Source organism: Notothenia rossii (genome assembly GCF_949606895.1).
Source record: "Notothenia rossii genome assembly, chromosome: 10".
In the NCBI taxonomy this organism is placed as follows: domain Eukaryota; kingdom Metazoa; phylum Chordata; class Actinopteri; order Perciformes; family Nototheniidae; genus Notothenia; species Notothenia rossii.
In genome coordinates, this window is record NC_136908.1 from 4,475,669 (window position 1) to 4,489,020 (window position 13,352).

Here is a 13,352-nt window from a genome sequence, read left to right on the forward strand (position 1 = left end):
CAGTTATGAAATACCCTTTTGTGAAAAGTTATTTGTATTCTTTATTGTTCCTATAGAAACCACTGCTTTCTGCTCACTGGTGAGTTAAGGCCCTGACACACCAAGCTAGCACCAAAGAACACGTCCCGACGGACCCGATTGTTGTGTCCCCTCACGTCTCCTGCGTCTTGGCCAAAACATCTCACTGGAACACACACCGCAAAGACTTCAGCCGACGGCCAAGTAGCACGTACGCACTGCGCATGCGTGAGTGGCAATAACTCTCCTGACCACCAAGGCAAGGCAATGTTATTTATAGAGCACTTTTCAGCACGTGGCGATTCAAAGTGCTTTACAGATTAAAAGCAAAAGACACTTAAGAACAAATACAGCATAAATACATTATTAAAAAGGCTTTTAAAAACAGGCATAAAAGATAATGAAATAAATTGAATAAATAAACACAGCAGGTACAGAACACATACTGTATACTGTAGTGTGAGTATGGGCAGCTCAATTAAAAGCAGCCGCAAATATGTGCGTTTTTAATCTGGATTTAAAAATAGGAAGTGTTTCAGCTGACGTGCACGATTTGGGCAATTTGTTCCAAATTGTTGGGGCGTAATAACTAAAGGTGGCAACCGGAAGACAGACTGTGTGATATATACAAACAACAAATAGCGTGCGTTCCATTTTCACTCTCGTCCATCACAGACTGTTTCACATAACGACTTGTAATCCAAAACATGTTTAGTGCGGGTACTGGAAAATGAAAAATAATAGCCGTCTGTGTGAGCCTTCTTCACTTCCGTTTCGCTTCTCGTGCACTGATTCACTAAGCTGAACAGCCAATCAGAGTGATTTATTTTGCCAACAAGTTGAATCGGGAGGCTGTCGGCGGAAGTTTCAACATGTTGGACACACCAATCTGTCACGCTCATCGACAGCCGGACATCTATCGACGGCCTTTGATTGAGTGTCAAGCACATCAGGCTGGCAGCTGTATGGGCATTGCACTATGGTAGTTGTTATTTGCACATTGTTAATCATGGGCAATGCATCCTTACATTGTTTAACTGTGAGGTGTTATACAATGGTACTGTACTCAGAGACAGAGAACACTACTACATTAGTGAAAAGGCCTGTTTGTGAATTTTTTTTTTTTTTTTTTAAGGTAAAGAATAAACAGCATGATGTGATACGCAGTACTAGTAGAGGGAACCAAATATGTAAAGCACTTTTTTGTTAATGTATGATTTGCTGCATATAAGGATTAAAACAAAATCCTCTGTCGTACCATATTGAATTGTATAATTATTTTCACATCGTTTTTTGTCGCATCATATCGCTCCGAATCGCATAATGTTGAAGCAAATCGTATCGGCCTCTGTGATGGAGATAAACATCCCTAATAAGAGAGTGTTGGACAGACTAACAGGACAAAACTAAAAGAAATAATGAATGAATACAAAAAATAAATAATAAAGAATAGTAATAAAACAATAGGGGGGGGGGTGGGGGGGGGGGGGGGGGGGGGAGTCCATTAATCAATAGACAAAAATGAGAGGGAATTGAGAAAGGGTTTCCACTTAGTGTAATATCTAATTGCCTTGAGTTGTAATGGGTTTAATCAGCGTTACCTGCAATACGTTTTAGTTTTTTACAGAGAGTGGATCCCACGTTGTGTTGTTAAATTGTATAAAACCATACATACAGGAATTTAGCCTACAGAGTATCATTTTGAAGTCGCCTGAAGATTACAATCCAATTAACTCAAACAAAACACATTGTCTATCTGTCGTCAAACACAGGATATCCAACGCCCAGCAAGGACAATGATGTTGGAAAACACACACACTAACCTCTGAACTCTTAGCGTGTCTCACTGTCTGGTTTCGATTCATTATTCTTAGATCATTCTGTCCAAACCAGCAGGACTGTTAGCGGCGATAGCACTCTCAGGACATTTGGGATGTACAGTAAACCATAAGCCAATTAAAACACCTCTGGCCTCTTTAAACCTTCATAAATGCCGTTTCCATGAATCCTTTCTCCATCCTCATCCAGGTTACCAGGGAAACTGCTGCATTGAGCGTGTGCAAATATTTAAAACCGCAGATCCCTGGTTGGTTCAAACACCACGGTCATCCCAACATATCAATATCCCAACCTTGGCATAACCTCATTATGTTCTCCTTTGAAATGTGATGTGAAACCTTGGGATACACTTAATATGGAAGGGATATGATGAACCGAGTAAATTAAGATTAAAAGAGACTTCCTGGGATACTCCAGCAATTTAGAAAAGTACTTTTATAAAGTTGAAGGAACAATTAGCAGCATTAACTAAAAGCACTGCATAAACCAAACGCTGAAATAAATTCAAAACACAAGGGAAACTGTTTCCAAAAAAAGTTTTCATTTGTAGTTGCAGTATTTTGTTTATTCTGTACTTTTAGTTAATGCTGTTGTGAAGTTGGTGAAGATGTTCCTTCCTTTGCATGTTTTTGGCACCTTTGTGTTTTTTATATTTGCATCGTTTTCGAAATGTCAGCGTGTTTCTCCTAATGGAAATGGTATTGATCGTTGTAGTGCTTTTCCGTCGCATTCAGTTTCTTTAAGCAAGTGGTGACAGAGTGGAAACCCAGGTGTGTCTGCATGGTGCACTTCCTGCGAATCCTAACAGTCTAAAAAAAAATCAAAAAATCATCTGGAGTAATTGAATTTATTTTCTGAGTGTTGGCTAATTCACTTGCTCGTGGCTCAATCTGATTATACGTTGTGAGTCATGAAGGGGAAGGAAATTGGATGAACAGCGGCAGTACATTTTGTCAAGGGAGAGTGACATCCGCCTGTAATGGATACCGGCTTCTGCAGAAAACACTTACACACACATTCTCTGTTCATGTGTGATCACAAGTAAAGCGAGGACCCTCAGGTGCCTCCAGACACCAAACTGCAACTCTTATAACCCCGGGGTCCTGTGCAGGTGTCGCAACATTTACCAGCTGGAGCGAGAACAGGGAGACGCGGCACCCCCCCCCTCGCCTGATTCATATAGTATATCAACAGCCAGTCAACCGTGGAGATGTGAAGTCAGCTTCAAAGATGGGACTAGCAGAGCTGAAAGCTAAAAGCTCCAAAGACTGGGACAGAAAATGATAAATTGCATGGGGACATATGCAAACACACGTTTCTACGACACCTATATCCACACACTAACATAGCACAGTGACCTGTTAAAGGGGAAAAGCACGTGTTCTGAAAGGGTAATGTACTGCTGGCTTATGAACATCCCGCTCAGGGTGAGTGTGGTGCAGCGAGATGGATTTCACACATGGATTCAAGTCCAGCCAGCATGCTTGATTCTCTACTCATTTCACCCGCCGAGCTTGCATACACAGCAATTCCAGACATACACATTGAACAAACAGAACTTTATAATGACCTTTCTGGGGGCGGGACTGCATTTTAGACTACGGCTCTTATTCCGTCTTTGTACGTTGTTGTCTTTCATTGTTTTGGACTCCTATGATCGCAGGAGTTCTGTTGTCAATGTAGATTTGACTGAGTGTTGCGACCTAAGCTTTACAGAACAGGGCTGTGAGGTAAAATAATTTCTAATTTGCTCAAATGCTTATTTTAATGTGCTTGGGGCACAACACGAGTTCACCAATGCCTTACTAATGATTACTGTTGTGGTTGCATTATTGTTAAATCCATTGACTATGTATTTGGTAGCCAAGGTGACATTTTCAGTTGCTTGTTGTGTCCAATAGTCTAAAAACAATATAGACTGTGGAAAAGTCAAAAGCTTTTTAAACGTCATTGTTATTAAAGAGAGAAGGAACAAATAATCAAGACTAGGGATTATTGGCATTTTGCTAGGTAATTGACTTTATTGATTAGCAAAAGAGTTTATGTTAGATGTATTTTCAATCAATTGATTGACTAATGTTTTGTTTAGGTACATTTAATCAAAAGCAAAAACAATACAAATACAATGTAGACAAGCTGTAGGATATTAGAACAAGTATTCTTATTTTGTGCAGTTTGCTAGTAAAGTGCTGTACAAAACAAACACGGTAGGTTAACTGTTTGACTCAGGAATTATTACATTACATTTTATTTAGCTGACACTTTTATCCAAAGCGAGTTACAATGACCGATTACAGGGACATTCTCCCTGGAGTAACTAAGGGCTAAGTGCCTTGCTCAAGGGCACACTAGTGGTGGTGCTCCTGGCGGGATTTGAACTCACAACCTTCCGATCTTCAGCCCACCTCACTATCCATTAGACCAGTGGTTCCCAACGCGCCCCGCAGGGGGGAGCCAGGCCTCAGATGATTTGAGGCCAAATATCATATTTAGACTTTTTTTTCTTCTTTTAAAATATAAATTGTAAAGCAATACATGATTGTCACTAAAAGCCTTGTCTCTACATTACAATAAAATATAAAAAATAATTGATTAATTAATTTTAATAAAAAATCAAGTTAATATTAAAGGCATAAAAAGACAGAAATGTATAATTCTTTCTTTAATAGAAATGTTTCTTCTGCCCGTAAAATGTCCAAACCAGGCTTTTCTGGATAAGCGCATTTTTAAAACAGTCATTGTCCATGCCGGTTTCAGATTATTTGTCCCAGTTGCTCCGATCAGATCGGTCTCCTCCATTTTGTAGATTATTTACAACTTTTGAATCTACATAAACACATCGGCAAAATCCGGCTTACTTTGAGCATGTGTTTCAAACAGTTTAATCCCTTTGAGAATTGTTTCCACTTGCGCCGTCCTTTAATTTCTTCATACAGCGGGAATCCAAATGAATGAATCCTGAGTCCAATAACCATCAAAGTCACTCCAATAGTGCTCCTTAGTTACGCTTTCATACTCCTTTAACAAAATACTTCTCATTCATCCCCCCCAACAGGAGTCATTTGGGGGGCTCTTGGGAAAAAAGGTTGGGAACCCCTGCATTAGACCACAACTATCCTTTTGGAATGATGGACAATTGCTGTTGGAGCGATTAATAATGAATGCAAAGATGCAAACAAAGTGGAAGTGGGTATAGGAGTGGAATTGCAGGATTGAGCTTTAAACTGCAAGGCAGGCCGGCAGCGTTCCAAACTCTCACAGGAAATCAAGTTACTCAAATATTAACAATTGTCAAATAAATGTTTGATTTGATGAACGAGGATATCCAGCTCCTCCAGGAAATGCTTATCCCAAGGCAAATAATCTAAAGCAAAAATAAAAGCCTCACATGCAAATCGTATTACTCAACATGAGTTTTGCAGACGGGAATGAGGTGAATAATACACTGTATTGTGGAATGACAACACAGCTTCAGAGAGAATGAAGCTCGTAATTACATTTGTGCTTATCGAACTTCTTCTGCAGGCATGAAAGAGCCAGCAGCAGACCGGCTGCATCTCAGAGCGATAGGACGGGGAATAGGAAGCACATGCAGCGTCCGAAGAGACTGCATATGCAACCGGTATCTGCTCATATGTGACTCGCGCACAAGCGTGTCCAAAAAATAAGATGTTTGAAGATCCCTGTGGCTTTCCATATCAGAAACAGCTTCTCAGGGTGACATCCCCTACCCTGAAACCCCATCCATCTTCCTATTTCTCCTCACTCATGTTTCCTCCCGACATCCATCACCCAGGCACGAGTGATACGCTCCATGTTGTTGTAGCTCAGAGAGGAAAGTGGATGCAGGAGGGGGGGGGGGGCACAGCTGTGGTTTGCAGCTGGAGCTCCAAACTCCAATCAGAGAGGACAGTGTTTTGCGGCCAGGTAAATTAAGCGCTCGGAGATTAAACGGCATGTATGTATAAACATGTTGGCAAACACTGTGATGCGTGCGTGCGTGCGTGCGTGCGTGCGTGTGTGTGTGTGTGATGATGATGATTATGCCTTTTGATTAGTCTTAATGATCTCTTCCCCCCCCCCCCCCCCCCCCGCCCCCCATCCTCACCACAGCCACCTTCAGACATTGACAGATAGTGGCGTGGATGGGATATTTAGTACATTTGTTATAGGTTGACTGAATTATTGCTTTTAACCCCATGTTTAAAGGGGCCCTATCATGCTTTAAGGGGTGATCCCTTTACTGCAGGGGTGTCCAAACTACGACCCGGGGGCCAAATGCGGCCCGCGGACCATTTTGAATCGGCCCTCACTCAGCAAATTAAAAAAGTATAATGACTTAAGTATAATAAACTTCTGCTTGTCTTATATTGTACTTCTTAAATATATATGTTCAAATATATGACACAGTAATGTGTTGATAAGCCTAATGCTCAAATAAATTAAATCTTTGGTGAAGGAATGAGCTGCTAACAAAATACATGGAACCCTATGGAGAGCATTTTCAAGAATAATTTCCCTACATTGGATTGATTTATCCAACTTATAACAGAACGTATGAGTCAAGATAACTCCCCTCTAGTGGGCGGCCCAGCCCTTCGTATATCTTTCTGTATGTGGCCCTCGGGGGGAAAAAGTGTGGACACCCCTGCTCTATGAGGACGAGAAGTGGTGAGGGTTTTACAACTTTTGGAAGTACTTTTATGAAAGGAGTGGTTTTGATGTTTGGCAGCTGGTAGAAAGTTGGACCTGTCAGCATGTTGTCATAGTTGATGGGGAATCACGGAGCAACATGGGTTTGAATGTTTCTATAAATTGGATTGTTATAGGTTGACTGAATTATTGCTTTTATCCCCATGTTTAAAAGGGGCTCTATTATGCTTTAGTCTATTGTGTTTTATAGGCCTTTGTGCCTGTAAATGGTCTGCAAAGGATAACATTTCAAAGTGTCTCTCCCACACAAAATATGAGCATGAACATGAGCATAATAGGGCCCCTTAAAAACACAATAAGAACTTCCCCTAAAATGTGAACTGTTCCTCAGAGGATGGCGTTTTAAGGCAAGAAGAGAACAGAATCCTGGATTGATATAATTTCATTTTAAAATCACCGACAACCAACGATATCAGTTGTATCCCTTCACTGATTTTGTATCGCTGGTGGGTTTACTGATGGAGGAGAGTGGTTACATTCATCATCCACTGACATCCCGCATTCGGAAATGATGCAGAAAATCTGCAATCAGACACCTGGATTATGATATAATCGTGAACAGAGGGGGATGATTAAAGAAGTTACTCTGCCACACAAAAATATCACATTTTATTCGTGATCAATCAAATTCAGGTTGGAGAATTGTACGAAAAATTAAGATATGTTTAGTTTGTTGTAGTTTGTCAAGTCCTCTGACAGTTTATTTTTCCATAGGTCTCCATCAGCAGCTTATCAATAATATGTGCAATGTGTATATATGTGCCGTTAATAACTGTGCAATGTATACCTGGCTGCTAAATACTCAGAACTGTTACAGGATGTGGTTTTTTTTATTGTGCTACTTAGGTGACGTTAGGCTATGTTTGGCAAGTCAAAGTCAACGTTATTGTCAATCTCAAAATATGTTTGGACACACAGAAAGATCGAAATACTGTTTCTCACAGTGCCGAGGTCAGAGTCCTGCGCAGGTCTGATTTTCAAGACCCGCTCCCGCCCCGCGACCTGCAATACCGAACCCGCCCCGCTACCCGCACATATATGAGCAGTGAAAACGTGTAATTATTAACACACGCAGTTGCATATTTGTCTCAAAAAGCGTGGGATGTTGGTTATTTTCTGCATCTAGGATGAAACCAAAAGCCTCCCAGACGTTGGATTTTGCTCTTGAGGAAGTGTTACGGCCCGTCCACACTATAGCTTCAAAAAAAGCTTGGAGCTGGGCGTGTCTGAAGCTCGGGGATGTTATTCGAGCACCGCGACCAACAACCAATCACATCAATGTCCCGCCCCCGACTTACAAAGCAAAAAAAAACGGGAATTTTATGCGAGCAATATATATATATATATATAAACTCCCCAAACAGGCGAAAACCTAACAGTTTCACCCGCTGTCTCTGCCACCTCCCTCCATGCCTGGTTCCTCCGGTTTGTATCCCAGTAAATAGTACTTGTCGTAAAGAACCGGGTGATTTGCTACCGTAATTTCTCGTTTGGAATATTAGGAAATGAACTGCGGTCTGGCTCTCCCAGCCTGCACGCGGTTTGATTGGCTAGCGATTGAACTGTCAGATTTGCATAAACGGGATTTGATTGGCTGACGCTGGCTACTCCGGCGTCTCCGGCTTCAGAAGTTGAACATTGCTCAACTTCTGCAGCCTGAAACGCCAGGAAAGATCCGCTCTGCTACCCACAATTCAGTTCGGCGAAAAGCGAGGCAACGTGACGTCACCCCATTCAAAGTGAATGGGCAGACGCGTTGGAAACCGTTTTTGAAGCTGTCGAAGCTGTAGTGTGGACGGGCCGTTATTGAAAATGCTGTATTTTCCGCTAGAGAGCTTCACCTCAGCCATTTCGAATGTGGTGCGCTGAGAAGCAGATTGATGCGCTGCAGAGGTTATGATTATGCGCGGTCCCGTGGGGGAGAGGTCTGAGGATTTAAACATTTAATTAAATTATTATTATTTTAATATATTTATTATGCAACACCCGCGACCCTACCCGCATCATCTTTGTTTTACCCAGGACCGAACCTGGGAAAAGGGTTTGAAAAAATACCACCCGTGAATCACCTTTTTTGCGGGTCACCCGACCCGACCCGATGCAGGACTCTGCCCGAGGTACACAAAAACTCACATTAAAATGCAAGAACACTCAATAATTTACAAAAAAAACACAAAATAACCATTTACTTCAAGTAAGCAGGATATACGTATATAAAAAGAGCGTAAAAGTGACTGGTGCTGGATCGTTTGTGTCTGTGTGTAACAATGAAAATGTCCTCTCTGTGGGATTAATAAAGGTATTCTGACTGATTAATAAAGATCACATTTCAGAAGCTATATACTACATAAAGTTGTCCGAGAACATGCCCAAAGGAGGAGAAAAGCAAGGGGAAGATGTAATCCTGAGCCAAGAGGAAAAAAAAGAGAAATCATGCGGTTGATCAGCTGGAGTTTCACACTTGGGCAGACAGCTGTGGCAGTTATAAATATCTGTATCAGGAGTGGGGATCTGTATCTGTGCAGAGAGCTGAACTGCCATCGGCCGCGCTCACTTTCTAAAAATAGAAAGCCGGCTGGCAGGCAGGCAGCCGCTCTGCTTCTGTCTCCACTGGATTTGATTAGCCCTGAAAAAGCTCTGCCCACCGCAACAACCCCCCCAAGTACGTTGTGTGTGTGTGTGTGTGCGTGTGCGTGTGCGTGTGCGTGTGCGTGTGCGTGTGTGTGTGTGTGTGTGTGTGTGTCATGTCTTGTCTTGTCTGCAGGCCAGGTTATTTTCTCGCTACACAGATGCTATCTCCATTGTTAAGAAAAAATGCTTACACCGGCTTTTCTGAAGTGTGATCTAATATTCTCGCGTCCATGTGTAAGGTTAATGCCTCGGCAGCTTTTCAATCAACAGCTTTTTGTGCACGTCTGCAACCATACGTCATCATATTCTGCCGGTATATCAATCTAGTGAATTAACAACATTTGACAGAGCTCGTTCTAATGCAAGCGCACTGATAATACAAATAATCTTTAGTGTTAGAACAGTATATCTGTTTTTGTTCGTAAGCCTTTCTGAGATGGTTGCAGACACTCCTCAGATGGTTGCGCAATTTTTGATTAGTCTATATGTTGAATTATTCCCACACAATAAGGAGACTGTATGAATATTGGGCGATATGTATACCAAAATAGGCTGTATATCATGATTAAATGTAAGAAACCAGGCAATTCTATTTAAATCAGATGTTCAGCACCCCCATATAGCCTGAATGGAACGATCCTTTGTTCATAACCCATTTTCCCACCATAAGAACCATTCAACTGTGAGAATGGCAGTCGAATCAGGCTCCTAAAATCGAATCAAGATCCCGTTACGCAGGCTTTGTAAAATGATATGAGTATCTGTTATCAATATATACTCTATGGTGATATCTGAAATGCATCAAGAGCTGAAATACATTATTATTTCATTATCGATTGTTTTACAGATAAATTAAGTTAAATATTGTTTTGTCAATTTTCTTTATAAAGCCTAATATCACAAATTAGACTCCAGAGGCATCAGTGTATTAAATGTCTTAGATGATGACAAATGCTATTGACAATTTGACAGCGCCAAAGGTTACATCTTCACATGACTTGTATCGTCAAACCATCAGTCCAAAGTCTAAAGATATTAAACAACTAGAAGGGCAAAGACCTCTGTTACAGGGCCCATGTCATGCTTTTCTGGTTATCACACGTCCCCTTGTGTGTTATGAAGATTTTTCTGCATGTAAACGGTCTGCAGAGTCAAAACCCTCAAAGTACACCCTGTAGCGAGTACAACTCTAACACAGAGAAGACCTGTCTATGCTGCCCCAGAACGCCTCGTTGGACATTTCTCTTTTTCTATTGTTTGCTTCCTGGGTTCTGTGACGTGTGAACACCCACATCATCAACAAATGACCGGATTGGCCCAAATGGACCAATCAGCAACGAGCCTCTCAACGTCCCGACCAATCAGAGCACACTGGGCTCACAGGGAGGAGGGGGGGGCAGGAGCTCCAACAAGCCGTTTAGGACAGAGAGTGAATACACATACTATACAGAGATTGCTGGATGAGAAACCAATGTGAGTTTGGAAAATTTCACAATATAAATGTATTCTAGTAGACCTCAAAAATTGAATTACGATCAGTAGAAATGGCCATGACCTGGGACCTTTAAGGCAGTTTCCATGATTCAAAACCGCACCAACATGTCATTTGGTTGGTTTTTACTCGGCCCGTGCCACATCCGTTCACAATGTTTCATGAACATCAGGTCAGAAGTCTCCCTTAATCATGGGGACAAACAGACAAACAAACCAAACAGAAAGGTATTAGCTCGTTGGCAAAGGCAATTTGGAGACAAAAAGCTGAAAATCATTGTAACTATCCTTCAATTTTCCAGGGGTCCACTTTGAGCAAATAGCCTCCAAATGTCTCTGAATCCAGCTTTAAGAGCCACTGTCAAAGAGATTACTGCACTGTCCACTCCAGTGATTTCCCACTTAAAATTGGACTATTCCATTTCATATTTGGCTGGGTCTAGAGGTGCACATCATAGAGGAAATGGTGCCACTGATGCTGGCCGGATGAAGCCCAGTTACAGACTGTTCTCCTGCCTCAGAGAAACACATATCTATTCTCACAGCAATCTCTGTATTGCAATAACATAGCACTATGAAGAGGTTGAAGCACCCGGGACATTTGGCATTTTGAAGATAATGGCTGGGCGTTTCCAATCCCAGTATCATAGCTCCCCTTGAAATGCGTTTGATGACATCTGTCCACTGAAGATATTCCCGCAGGTAGAATAAGTGAGAGAGAAAACTGCACATCAGCCAGATTTACAGTTTCTCCGAGGCAATCACTAGGATTACAGTATGCACCTTTTTCTATTACGTCCAGCCTGTCACTCGTGTTACCCGCTCAGATAAGTCCCCAGCAGATCCTCTGCGTCTGCTTCGGATTCAATCATGTGCCAAGATGCTCCAATGGGGATGATGACTCTTTGTAGAAACAAACCGTAACAGATCTTGAGGAGATAATGTTCTCCCACAGGGGACGACGGGCAGGTGGGATGAGACATAGAGCCGAGATGACGATGAGGAGTAATTGACAGTGTCAAAGAAAACCAAGATGAGGAAGTGCCCTAACTCTCCTGACTTCCTTCTCCTGCGGTGGATCCATCCCCAATGACAGCGGGATCGTGCTAAGATTGAGCGGTGAAAGGTCAGTGAGATAAACATGTTGACTCCTCGGTTACCTTGGCGACACACTTCACCTCACATTGACTATATACAGTATTGATCGTCCTTCCTCCTTATCTTCCAACCATTTGGACGCAGACTTGCATTTCCCCATAACGATGTTGTTTAACAACCGGCGTAAACGGACCTTCGAGCTATCAAGCAGTGAGCGTGCGATGTCCTGTTCAGATGACGTCAAACCCAACAGGATGCCATAAATAAACTACACAGAATCACACTACACACCTACGCCATGATTACATTCAGGCAGACTGTAGAATACAACCTCTTTGGACCATTTATAGACTTATTGGAAACAAGCTACAAAATGGAATACCTTGGAAAATGCCCTTTAATACTTTTTAATAGCCTTAATTTTCACTAATTACTGATTACAGATCAGCTGTGATTGATTGGCATGGTAGGCAAGCTCAAGGAATGCCAGTGCAAAAATAGCTCGTAGTTGGAGAGCACATATAGAAAACATGGGCATATGTAGACAATTATGGCATGAGGGTAGAAGCGGCCAATTTCCCACATGATTGGCAACACCTAACGTTGAGATATTTAGGGAACACCTGCTTTAATGCCAGCCAGGTTGGCTACGAGGCTTTCAATTTCCTGTGCATCTGTCCGTCCAGCCTCCCAGCCCACAATCAGTCATTAGCAGCTGAACAATTCCCTCAAGCTCCATTTAACAGTAGTGGTATGCCAACAAAACAAGCCCTCTAATATATGCATAGACACAGCTCAAAAAAAGGTAGAAGTAAGAGGTTGAGAAAAGTTCACAGAGAAGCCTTCAAGCAACATAGCAACTCTTACTTTGACTCATTGAATCAGCAAGATCGGCTTGTTCGAGAACTGTCGGAGGATGAAGGCGCTTTTGACATGTGTAATACAGAAGGCTGTCAAAGACACTGACAGGTGAGGTAACAAAGACAGCCGTGCTGACTAATCAGCTTCCACCGACGACAAGCCAAGAGACAACAGCGTTTATATCGGATGATCGTGTCAAAACAAAAGCTCAATGATTGCATCCAACGCCACGGTTTTTATTCTTATTTTAACAATAAAATAAAAGCTGATATATAAGATGTAAGATCACAGGCGAAAATTGGACAAGCTAACGGTAAAGACAGAACATCTGGGGTGTAGTTTAACGTGCTTTACAGAACCATGGCTGCACCAGGATATCTGACAACAGCGTTTCCATCGATGGCTTGTGGACCGTTCGGGCAGACTTTCCATTTACGTTTCCAAAGCTTCGAGAACAACGTTTCCAACAATGAGGTTTCCACAAAACCTGATTCCTCCCTGTGAATAATAAAGTGTGTTGATAGACTGATTAAGGCAAGGTATTCTTTATGGTTTATAAAAAAGGACAATTTTAAATGCAATTCATTTACGAGAGGAAAATTCCCACCCTGACTTTAACGACCTTTAGTGGCTTTCACACCCGTTTCGCTCTGTTTTCCGTGGTGGTAATGGTAGTCTGGTTCATGTCAACATTAACTTTT